Below are 12556 nucleotides of genomic sequence, written 5' to 3'. Positions count from 1 at the left end.
CAACTTGTCTTTAATTATTAGGAACTATAAAATGATTGCTACTATCAACTTGTCTTTAATTATTAGGAACTATAAAATGATTGCTACTATCAACTTGTCTTTAATTATTAGGAACTATAAAATGATTGCTACTATCAACTTGTCTTTAATTATTATTTTATAAGCAATAATTATTAGCCTGAAACACTCATCCACATTGAAAAATCTCCTGATAAAAGATACATGACGCCAACGGGACTTGAACCCGTGTCCTTTCGATTCAAGTCAAGTCAATTCATTTCGAGTTCAAGTCCCGTTGGCGTCATGTATCTTTTATCAGGAAATTTTTCAATGTGGATGAGTGTTTCAGGCTAATAATTATTGCTTATAAAATAATTGTTACCCTTTGTGCTATGCATAAAAAATCTTGTTTTAAACACTAGTTTACCAAAAAAATAATAATTGTCTTTAATTATTAGGAACTATAAAATCCTTTTCTATTTCATAGATGAAATTAATTAATGAGTATTCTGTTAATCGAGAAGAAATCGATTAAAAAATGGATCACTTAAGTTTATCATAATTCGTCAATTTCAGTATAATTTAAAACACCTTGATATGTAATTCGATTACGTTTCAGCTACAATTTAGTATAATGTGAATTGTTTTAACACTAAGTTCTCTTAAAACATTCCTGCCACTTGTTTGGGAGCAGCTCTGACATCTTGTTCAACATTACACCATTCTCTTATCGCTGTATAATTATTAAACAGATGAGAAAACTTTTGTTCCGACAATCATATAGATGAGAAAACCTATTAAATAATGAGCCACTTGCATGGTCATTTGTGTTGGTCCAGAAAGGTTACACCGCATTTCTTTTTTTTCCATTTTAATATTATTTTCAATTCGGCATTAATTTTATGTTTAATACACCACCTATTTTGAATACCTTTAAAAATGTAACATTTTTTATAAATCAGAAAATTTATTGTTATTGACGCTTGACAGGGCTTACCGCCGTAGAGATAAATTAAATAATTTAAAATTAGCTTATAATTTATCAAAGTCAACATGCACAAGACACAATCGTCATTTTTACCGTCAGTTTCAAATACTGTTAAAAATGTACGAACCATTAGCAAAGTTCACCACCAGTTACTTTACAGGCTAAAGTAATGTAATAATAAAGGCTAACTAATATAATAACTACTTACTTTACTTTTACCTCTGCCTAGCGGTCAGAGGTAAAACTAGGGCTAACAGATAAAACAGATGTTTTGCTTTATCAATTGTTTACAATTAGCTTGTCAATGTGTGTTACTTGGTTAAATTATAAAAAGCCTCGCCGACTGGATTTTTCACTTCTTCTCTCCTATAAAATAGTAACAAGCAGTCATTATGGTCTACAGGTCATTAGTAAAAGTGTTTTGTCCGGGTCGGGAATAATTTAACTCTTTGTAACATTAAATAAAGTGAAATGCAGTTTTGTGCAGTAAAAACAAAAAAAAAACATGCGTCTGTTATTGAAGACTTCATCAAGCCCAAACAACTCTTAACAAATACCAAGCTTTAAATTTCAAAGGCCGTCCCGGTGGTGTGGAGTTCTGTGTGGAGTTTTAAAAAGATTATTAAAGAGCACAGCTAAACTATCATTATTACGTGCATAATGACGTCACGGAGAAACATGGACTTGTTAAATTTATTATGAATCTTTTGTTTTTTATCATTATAAGTATTTTTATAAACCAATTAATAATGAAAGCAAGTTGTTCATTTCATTATATGTAATATGTTTCACACGAAATAATAACTATATAATAATATCAAAAGCTCGTAAGTCTGTCTGCTTTTGGTTTGATGTTTTGTTTGACGAATGCTTTCAGTACACAACTAATTGAAACACCTCTAGGCAGAATTTCAATGATTTGTTTATGAATAAATGGCTGTATTTAAGCTATAATTTTTCAGTCGAGTGCGTTTCTACGGCTCTAAAAATTTTATCAACTAAACTGAAATCCTATACCTACTTTAATATACGTGCTATTATGATTAGCTCAAACCCGTGAAAAATCACGGAATATTTAGTTAAAATAATATTCTTTTAGAAATTTCGTATAATAGTAGGAACTTTATCGCTTGTCTGAATACTTCACACAATCAATTCCAATTTTTAAAATGTCACTTTAATTCAAAGATCATTTGAGTTCATAGAACCAGAGTTGAGCAGTACGCACAGCTAAGTGCGTACCAAGCGGGCTATGATATTTAATGATATCAATTATTCGAAAGGCAAAACGATAAAAATGTCAGTAGGTATATAAAACGAGCGATGATGCCGTTTATAAACTTAGGCAGTTGCTAACCATGCGGTATCTCATACTAATATAACTGCCTGATTGCTGAAGAAAACATATTTGAAATTAACAATATTGTTGAATGCTACGTTTGGTGACTTAGCAGGGGTGCCCGGGATCATTGGCTGAGGTGTGTTCAGGATGGCCTGTTCACCAGATCGGGGAAGCTGGTTTGGTGAGACCTTTTGACCTCTCCAACTGGTCATTCGACCCATCGCCTTGCACCGCAGCGGGGGGGATATATTCACACGTCCTCCAATCCTGGACACACCGATCCCTATATTCCTACCCACCCATCATACATTTTCCCTTCCCAGAACTTCTTCTCCTTCTTTTCCTTAAAAAGACACCCACACAGCATCCCCAAAGATGACATAGGGAAATTATTTTCCTAAGGTCCTCTGTCATCTTTTGGGGTGCTACGTAGAAGGATTTTTTAAGGAAGTGAAGGAGGGGAAGATCTGGGAAGGAACAAAGTATGATGGGTCAGTGTGTCCAGGAGTGACGGACGTTTGAATTCATCCCTCCCACTGCAGCGCAAGGCAATGGGTCGAGACTCCAGGTGGAGAGGTAAAAAGTGCACCCAGAAGTGGGCAGACGCTTCCGCCGCCATCACCTAGACAACCCTCACCCCATGAACTCGGGCACTTGGGGGTGACCTCTGGCAGAGATTTGGTTACCCAATGAATAGTTCACGGGGCGACGGTACCCATACTCGCCTTCCAAAAGGTAGTATAATATAAATATACTATGTATTAAATAAAGTATAAAATATTAACCGTTTAATTAGTAAGTAATTAATATTATGTTAAGTGTTGAAACAAAACTAGGTTAAATAGCTTACTTAGGTTAGGTTTATATGTTAGTTTTTCATCGCTAGTTTTAACCCCGCTAAAACTGCTCTATTGGTCATAAGACATGGGCAAGACCCGAAAAATATTCCTCCAGCTACCTTGAACGGTGTAAACTTGAAGGTGACCGAAGGAACTAAATACCTTGGACACATAATCACCAGTAATCTGATGGACGATGATGATATCGATAGACAAAGACGAGCTCTCAGCGTTAAAGCAAACATGCTCAGTGGAAGATTTCGCCTTTGCAGTACCGCAGTAAAAAGGACGCTCTTCCTTTCCTCCTGCGCGACGTTGTACATTTGCGAACTTTGGGCAAACTACAAAAAGAGTAGTATAGAAAGACTACGGGTCCAATACAACAACGCCTTCCGCACAATGTTTTGTCTCCTCAGATTGCACGAACCTCCCCACATACCGGAATAAACACTTTTATTATTATTATTATTAATGACATTATATCATTTTTTAAAGGTGTGTTGAACTATCATGGAACGTTTACAGTTCTCATAATTAAAAAAATATTTATTTAAGTTTTTTTTTCTTTAAAGTCTATTCTTTTCTAAAGCTTGGCACTTAAAATTGTCAATTAGCATAAAATACATTTACCATCGCTCCATGTCTTTTTATAATATTTTTAATTAAAAATGAGATTGTTCGTATTTGGATGATCCTAGGCTTATTGCAAAGAAAATATATTACTTCACTTCAAAAAAAATCCGTACGAAGGCTTTAGCCATGGAGATTATTTATCAAAATGAAATAATTATCCCTAAAAGATGTAACCACCGAAGCGCGATGAAATGTGTTAAAGAAAAAAAAATTCTATAATATGCTTAATAAAAATCCCCCAGTAAATCCTTATTTATGTTGATACGAGTACATTCACGAAATTGTAAATCCGTTACACATAATTTAACTCTGTGGAGTTTTATCTGTCTAGCAATCCAATAGAAATCTTTTAAATGAAAGAGCTCTCAGCCTGGAACCCTCCTGTAACGAAAGTTACATGAGATTCTATCGCAATTTAACGTTACGGAGAGATGCTATCTCTGGTTCTAGTTCTCTAGTATCCAGTATCCAGACTCCAGTCTCCAGTATGGACCAATCCGAATTATTCGAGGACCGTATTATAATTGTTTCCTTCGTTAGCGGAAGCAAACAGATGGATAATTATTTCTTCTGTTTTTATCTTTGAAATCACTACCGTTATATTTTGTAATGTTCGCCGATTGAATAAGAGATTTCTGTTACGAATTTTGTTCGTGATTTTTATGTTTGGCACATCTTTGGTATTTATTTCACATGACGGCTGTTTTGCGCTTCAAATGCATTCTCAACGGAGACAACATGTATCTTGTATTAATTACTACGTAAGATTATTACGTTTCTGATTATACGTAGATCAAAACTCCTTACACCATTTTTTTTTTTTTTGTAATTATTTTTTATTTTTAATAATATGTTTACATGGTACATAATTCATTTTACATCTTGGGTCTTTTTACTACTCTTCCATTGAAAGCATTTGCTTGTGTATGGAAGGGGAGTGTACATAAATGTTGTTGTTAGTTAGTAATTAAATAATTCATTGTATATAAATGTATGTTTGCTGTAGTATTTTTTTGATAGTAGTGAAGGATAATATATTAATATAATAAATTTAAAAAAAGAAAGGAAGTTATGGAAAACTAAGGATATTTGTGAGATTAATTAAGTGACAGTATTTTTTTTTTCAGAATATTTTTAAAGTGTCTCTTGACAGAGAGCAGTATTCGGGTTTTATCATTAATGCTTCTGATTTCTTCTGGTAGACGATTGAAAAAAGTTCTTCCCTGGTAAGTATAATGATGTTGTGCAAAAGACGTATTTAGTTTTGGGCATAGAAAAACATGCCTAAGTCGCGTTCTGTTTTCATTTAAAAATTGATATTTATCTTTTTCTTTTATAATTTGGATTAATGAGTTTTTAATATATAGGTCTTTAAATGTAGGTACTTGAAATTCTTCAAACAGGCGTTCTGTTGGGTAGTCAAAGGATTTTTTTAATATAATTTTAATAATTGTTCTTTGTATAATATCAATTGGAAGAAGGATATATATATTATTTTTGATAATATTTTGTGAAAATCTTCATAGTTTATTCAAAGTTTCAAATTTTCGTTTGAGAATCGCTAATATTGTCTTCAATGATGAAATATTACAATTTGAGGTTTTACAGGAAATATTCAAAAGAAAATATAATTAAAAGATTTTTTAAACTGGTTTTGATCAAATTTAAGTAATATGATACATAAAAATATTTTATTCGCTACGTAGAGATTTGGAATTTATGGCAGTCATTTATCTGTTTTTACATTTCATTTGAAATAGAAATTATTTCTGAGTAAATTAGTTTCTTGTCAAATTTGTAAATTAAAATTTTCATTTCATATAAAATACATTTTTTTAAACAATTTTATATAACAGGATAGATTACCCAGAGTTTTACGAAGTCAGACTTAGACAATGACCTTCCACTTGTTTCGAAGATCAAGTGTGCAAAATTTCCCTTAACTTTGGTATAAAACTATAGCTTGTATACGAATCATGCCGCCCACCCGTCACAGATACTCTCCTATATATGTTAGATATGTGAAAATGACGGTTAGGACCGAAAAACTACTCAATAGTTGTCTACAAATTGAGATGAACCCTGTACCTAGCTCCTTACACATGACAAAGAATCTAGCCAATTAATCATTTAAGCGAAACTATATTTTACAACTAAATAACTAAGGTATAATCTAGTAGGCGGCTCGTCGCCAACTGTCGGGTTATCCGCAAGGCATAAATCACACCAATGATTGTTTTGCCTTTCTGCAGCGGGAGAACCACCCTCGCAGGCTGTGTAGGTATTGAGTGTGTGTGTATGTATACAGCATTGCACAGTGCTGCGGTCACCCACAAGGCAAAATTGAAAAATGATAAAAAGCCCAAATAACTAACATTCCTACGGGTTCGAATGACTAATGCACGTCTGACAATCTATATATTTCTCAGAAATAATCACACGTAACGTTGGACCAGGTCATTAAACATGGTCCATTCTATAAGTAGTAGTTCTGTGAACAGTTTAACAGTTTTTTTAGACCTCGCGTCTAAGAAAGCATGTTTCTAATATTCCCTTATTTAATAAATCAAAACCTAAAGTTTCTCTGAAAGCATAAGATTTGTAAGAATGTACTTAAATACTCAACTGCTTAATTGTAGCTATCTATTTTAAGGACGAGTTGTTTCACAGAATTTTAACAATTCATCAAATTTCAACGTTCATTTTCGGGTTCTGCGAAGGTCCTATTCAAGTTCTGTTAGTATATAATTATAGGCCAGTTACTTGACAGAACTGAAATAATAACAGAACTAGAAAAAATCTGTCACAGAACTTGAAAATTAACTTTGAAATTTGAAGAATTGTTCAAATTCTCCGAAACAACCCGTCCTTAGTAACATTTTTTTTTAAATTTCATATAAGGAATTTATCTATAAAGAAATCCACAGTGACAATTCTGTTTTCAAACTTTCTTCACCTGGTTGTCAATATAATATTTAATATTTGGCTAATTTATGTAGCGCCGTTTTCGTGAGAAATCACCTCAAGGGTGCATAAAATTGAAAAAATAAAATAAAATAATCTTTACTGAACTATTATTATACAGGCCACCATCTTGAAACGTACAAACAAATATAAGGTCAGAGTGACCATCGGTAGTAAATATACAGTTTTGTTAATCTTTGTTTCGAGTGTGGAGGCTATCGACCTAACACTGCACGGGACCGTATCACTGTGCGAAGGGGTAAAACGAACAACCTTCCTCGGGCAACAATCCCCCGAGGCTAAACCTTATTGCGGTCTAACTAAATGTGGCGTGAAATATCCCCGTACATTATGCGCAGCTTATTCCGATCGTTGGGTCTCACTTGAGTGGGCGAAAAAATGCTCGCTCTTCTTGGGATGTTTTCAATTTTCTACTTAACGTGATTGGCATCCAATTTTAAATTTAAACAAGGCAAATGTTGTATATATTAATTAATGAAATGTGTGTTGATGTACAGGAAAAGCAGACAGAGGTAATGATACTTCATTAATGGAAGACTGAACATTGTCCGAAGAAGCGAAGCTAGCAGTCCACAGCGAAGTGCTAGTACTTACCCTGATGTATGGCAGTGAGTCATGGAATTGACGGAGGAAGGATAAAAATAGACTGAAAGCTTTTGAAAAGAGATCCCTTAGGTGTATGTATGTATGGTAAAATTATGTATGGTCGTGTGAGAAATGTGGAGATTCGTAAAGAATGCAAAAAATGCTTGGATGGTTAGGGCATGAGGCACGAGGAACTAACGTCATTGATCCCTTCGTCACCGGTGCGTAGTCGGGATACACGCCAAACGCGCGCCCAACATTTGTACACGGTTGACATTTGTCACATGAGAACGGGTCACTTTTACGATTCGTTCTTAAGTTCAACAGCTCGGCTGTGGAACGAACTGCCGGCCTCTGTGTTTCCTCCCTCCTACAACATGGGACTCTTCAAGACCCGTGTTCAATCCTTCCTCTTCCCAAAAAGACCCTCCACACAGCATCCCCAAAGATGACATAGGCCCTGAGGGAAATTATTTTCTTAAGGCCTCCTGTGTGGGGTCAATATAAAAAAATAAAAAAATAAATAGGTGCAAATGAACGAAGAAAGGAGTGTTAAGAAGAATATATGTGAATAGTAGAAAAAGTCGGGGAAGCCCGAGGAAGGCTTGGCACGATGAAGCGAACCAAATGTTTGAGTCGGGTCATATCAGGAATCAGAACAACAGAAGAGTGTGTATGATACGATGTATGCTTGTGAATGAGGCAAGGAGTGTTTTCCAAGACCGAGTTATTTGGCTGTCAGTTAGTTGAAGGGTAGGTACTACTGATTATCAATATGAAAAGATGAAGGGACATTTGCTTTATATCGGCTAAGATAAAAAAAAAACTCACTCCATACTTTACTGTTATGCTAGATAGCGTAGTGTACGCTGTTGAGCTAACGTTATAAGGCCTTAATTTGGCTACAGGCCTCACATTTATTTTTATTAATTTATTTATTTAATACTTTGTATACACGTATGTTCACTTGTTCAGTTCGCGGTCGTATAAAGGTGGGCCTATTACCTGGCAGCAATTTCTTCCACCAACCCTGTTTACAACAGGAATTAAATTATGTCGCTTTTTTTCGCGCGGTGGAAGATAATAAAAAGATAATTTTTGGCATTGTGATAGCAACCGTCGGTAAATGAAAATACAGCTCATTCCAAAAGCGTGAGGCTTGTACTTATATATATTTTAGTCAAATCAGCAGTTCAATTATAGATTTCCTCATTATACTGGAACGTTATGGGCCGTACTAATAAATGTGTTTTAATATTTACACAACTGATAAACTACCATTAATGTATTGAAGACAATATTAGTGATTTTTAAACGCAAATCTGAAACAGAAAAATCAGAAAAGGAAACGGTCACATCTGGGACTCGAACCCAGGACCCTTGTCTTTCCGGGACAATGCTCTACCAACTGCGCTAATGGGACCCTATCCTCATCGGTCACTTTTAACTGTATCATACTTCGAATAAGAACTACCAACGTTGTCTTCATTTTTTCACCGCACATTTTTATTGGCAACTATCTTTATAAAAAAACAATAAGATAGGTTTATCTATAAGACGCTGTCTAGGATTGCATTTAGTTCGGGTTGAATCTTGCGATCATACATAAAGATAGTTGCCAATAAAAATGTGCGGTGAAAAAATGAAGACAACGTTGGTAGTTCTTATTCGAAGTATGATACAGTTAAAAGTGACCGATGAGGATAGGGTCCCATTAGCGCAGTTGGTAGAGCATTGTCCCGGAAAGACAAGGGTCCTGGGTTCGAGTCCCAGATGTGACCGTTTCCTTTTCTGATTTTTCTGTTTCAGATTTGCGTTTAAAAATCACTAATATTGTCTTCAATATTTAAATATTATAATTTGAGGTTTTACTCAATAAGTTATTCCGAAAAATAATACCATTAATGTAGCGGAAATGGATGTTTGTCAGTTGTGTAAAATTTTAAAGTTGCTTATTAGTAAGAGGGGTTGTATTTAACAATAAAACAGTATCGGTATTACATATAATTATAACAAGAACTCCATAACGTATTTTTACATTTTACGTAGTTTGATTTAGTTGGGACAAAATTTTATAAAATTTAAAACATTAGCTCCACACAGGGGACGCTAAGGAGAACAATATTTCTCGAGGCCTATTTCATCTTTGGAAATGCTATGTGGAGGGTCTAGGAAAAAAAGGAAGGGAAGTTCTTGGTAGGAAAAAAGTATGAGGTCTGGGTAGGATTCTGTTGGGTCAGTGTGTACGGGAGTGACGAACACACGAACTACCTCTCCCAAAGCGGTGCAAGAAGGTGGGTCGTGAGAATCCGGCTGGAGGGGTGAGAGGGTCTTCTTCAAATGGACTCTCGAGATCCTAAGCTGGTAGCAGGAACGTCCACCGCTAAGACCTGAATACACCTCACTCCATGAACCCGGGCATCCTTGCTAGGTTATCAAACGTAGCGGACCACCTGGAGTTGTATATACCCGTCTCCTAAATTGAAACATCGAACTGTGCATGATTTAGAGTGATGAATCAAAACTTTCAGGATTTTCTCATTACTTGTGTGAATAGAGATCCCATCTAATACCTACATATGTACACAGAGACGATACCTAGATACTAAACTTAAATAGATTCACAGTTATATGGTACACGAAGAAATTAAGCTCAGTAGACGCCTATATAATATCAGTCGGTGTGAATCTCAATTTGCTTACATTTCTTTTTCCGTCTTCTCACGTGTATTTGTTTTATGAATCAAAATGGCCCTTTACAGTCCATTCCTGCCGAGCTACGTTCAAACACGTTTCTTTACAGTCCATTCCTGCCGAGCTACGTTCGAACACGTTTCTTTACAGTCCATTCCTGCCGAGCTACGTTCGAACTCGTTTCTTTACAGTCCATTCCTGCTGAGCTACGTTCGAACTCGTTTTTTTACAGTCCATTCCTGCCGAGCTACGTTCAAACTCGTTTCTTTACAGTCCATTCCTGCCGAGCTACGTTCGAACTCGTTTCTTTACAGTCCATTCCTGCCGAGCTACGTTCGAACTCGTTTCTTTACAGTCCATTCCTGCCGAGCTACGTTCGAACTCGTTTATTTACAGTCCATTCCTGCCGAGCTACGTTTGAACTCGTTTCTTTACAGTCCATTCCTGCCGAGCTACGTTTGAACTCGTTTCTTTACAGTCCATTCCTGCCGAGCTTCGTTAAAACTCGTTTCTTTACAGTCCGTTCCTGCCGAGATACGCTTAAACACATTTCTTTACAGTCCATTCCTGCCTAGCTACGTTTGAAAACGTTTCTTCAAGCCGTAAACTAATGAGAGATGTATGGATTTTAGTTTCTGTATTGACATGGAATCATCTAAGAGTGACATATTTCAGTTAATAATTCTAATAATGGCAGGCCCTGAGCCAAAAGGCGCCTAGCGCGTGTAAAATTTTCGCGCCTCTTGTCAAAAACAGTCGTAGGCGATCACAGAAATCAATAATATTCGGATGATTTGTATTTTTGTGTAGCGCCGTTTTAATGAAAATAATCCCAAGGGCGATGTGTTTGGTATTATCGGCTATTGTCTATTAATAATATCAAGTTAAAAGTACTTATACAATAATAGATCTAGGCATTACTCTCGATTTGTGTTTGATGTACACATTAATAATGTTAAGTGTAAATCATTGAAAATGCTAGGATTCATTCACATGATATCAAAGCCGTTCAAAAACCCCAATCAATTGTACTTATACAATTTATTAGTAATTAGTAATTTATTAGTAGAAGTAAATTAGAATATGTGAGAGTAAAATATGAATACATTACATAAAATATGAAAATTATAATTAATATGTACAAAAAAATATCCTAAGACTATTTATTATCTTTCAAATGTCGATTAAACCAAAAACCTCCTAGATCAAAAGGCCGAGCGAAACACACACGCGTATTTGAATGCAACGTTGGTGTCAAAATTTCCAAGCAATCTGTGAATAACTTTCGAAGATTTAAGATTTTGAACAAACGAACATTTATACAAATTATTATTAACATCTCTACATAGTGGTAAACTGTGCATTGTGTGAACATTTTTAAGTGTATTAGAAAGATTTACGCTCCGCGCAGTGTTATTCTTATAGCTCTATCGTATTAATAATCTGTAAATGTTCCGAAAACCATATATACGTTTTAGTGTTATTATAATTGAAATAATTTAACTATAAAATAAATTAAAATGATGCCACAAAGTAATTTTGCAACTATTAAAGAGGAAATATTTAATAAAATTACTATTCATTGCATTGAAACCGTAGTGACAATTAATGTCAGTTAAAGATTAACCATTTCCATTTCTGGGTTGCGAGAATGAGGCTTAAGAGGAAGCTTCAAGCCAAAAATTTCTGTATTCTTGGTATTTCTAATATCGTCTCAAATATAGGTGATAGGCATTAAATTCGCTTAGCAAACGGAGTCTAGAAATGCTCGATTTCAAGCACAAAAGTGTTTTTGAATTATTTTTGTAAATAATTTTATAAGAAAGCAAAAAAGTTAATAAAGAGAAACTGTCACAGATAATCTTAGCTATAATATTGTATTTTTTAAAGTTGGTTCCTTTATGCGTTCATACAAATATATTGAAAGATTTATTATTTTAGTAGCTTACATTAATATTTTTTATTGAGTAATAAATTTTTTATTTGTATTTTACTCAAAGGAAACGATAGGAAAACCTTCAATTTATCTACAGCATATTTTTTGGTATTCATTATTTAAACCAATTCGTTATAAAGATTAATCGAAAATAGTGATTTAGCATTAAGATTCCCGGTCTATACAATTTCACATATATGGCATGGTCTAACCGTTTCAGTACCTACTACCTACTACATACCTACATCAAACGAAACTACACGGGTGATCGGGTTCTCTGGCTCAAAGAGCGGGTTTTTGCGATTGCTCACGACCGCGATAACTTGGTGGACCATTTTTAACAGAGAATGCTAAATTACCAGTTCCCACTTTTCATTATTAACATTATTGTTATTCAGATATTTATAAATCGAACCCGGAGGATATAGTACTAAGAATCTACAAGTTTATGAAGGAATATTAGTTACGGTACCTATGAACTGAATGTGTGCAGACAGCATTATTTGTTTAGGCCGACTGCCCCAGTTTTCGGAAAGTTTTCCCTTTATTACCAA

General features: G+C 34.8%; 1 protein-coding gene across 1 annotated transcript in view; it reads left to right on the top strand.

Moving 5' to 3' along the window:
• LOC149417710 (coiled-coil domain-containing protein 174) overlaps positions 1 to 12556 on the top strand; it is a 273159-nt gene that overhangs the window by 193797 nt on the left and 66806 nt on the right. The window lies entirely within an intron of this gene.

Source organism: Hesperophylax consimilis, chromosome 15 (genome assembly GCF_061612785.1).
Source record: "Hesperophylax consimilis isolate HC1 chromosome 15, BYU_Hcon_1.0, whole genome shotgun sequence".
In the NCBI taxonomy this organism is placed as follows: Eukaryota; Metazoa; Arthropoda; class Insecta; order Trichoptera; family Limnephilidae; genus Hesperophylax; species Hesperophylax consimilis.
The sequence above is the reverse complement of the archived record's forward strand: the minus strand, read 5'-3'. Positions and strand labels throughout refer to the sequence as shown.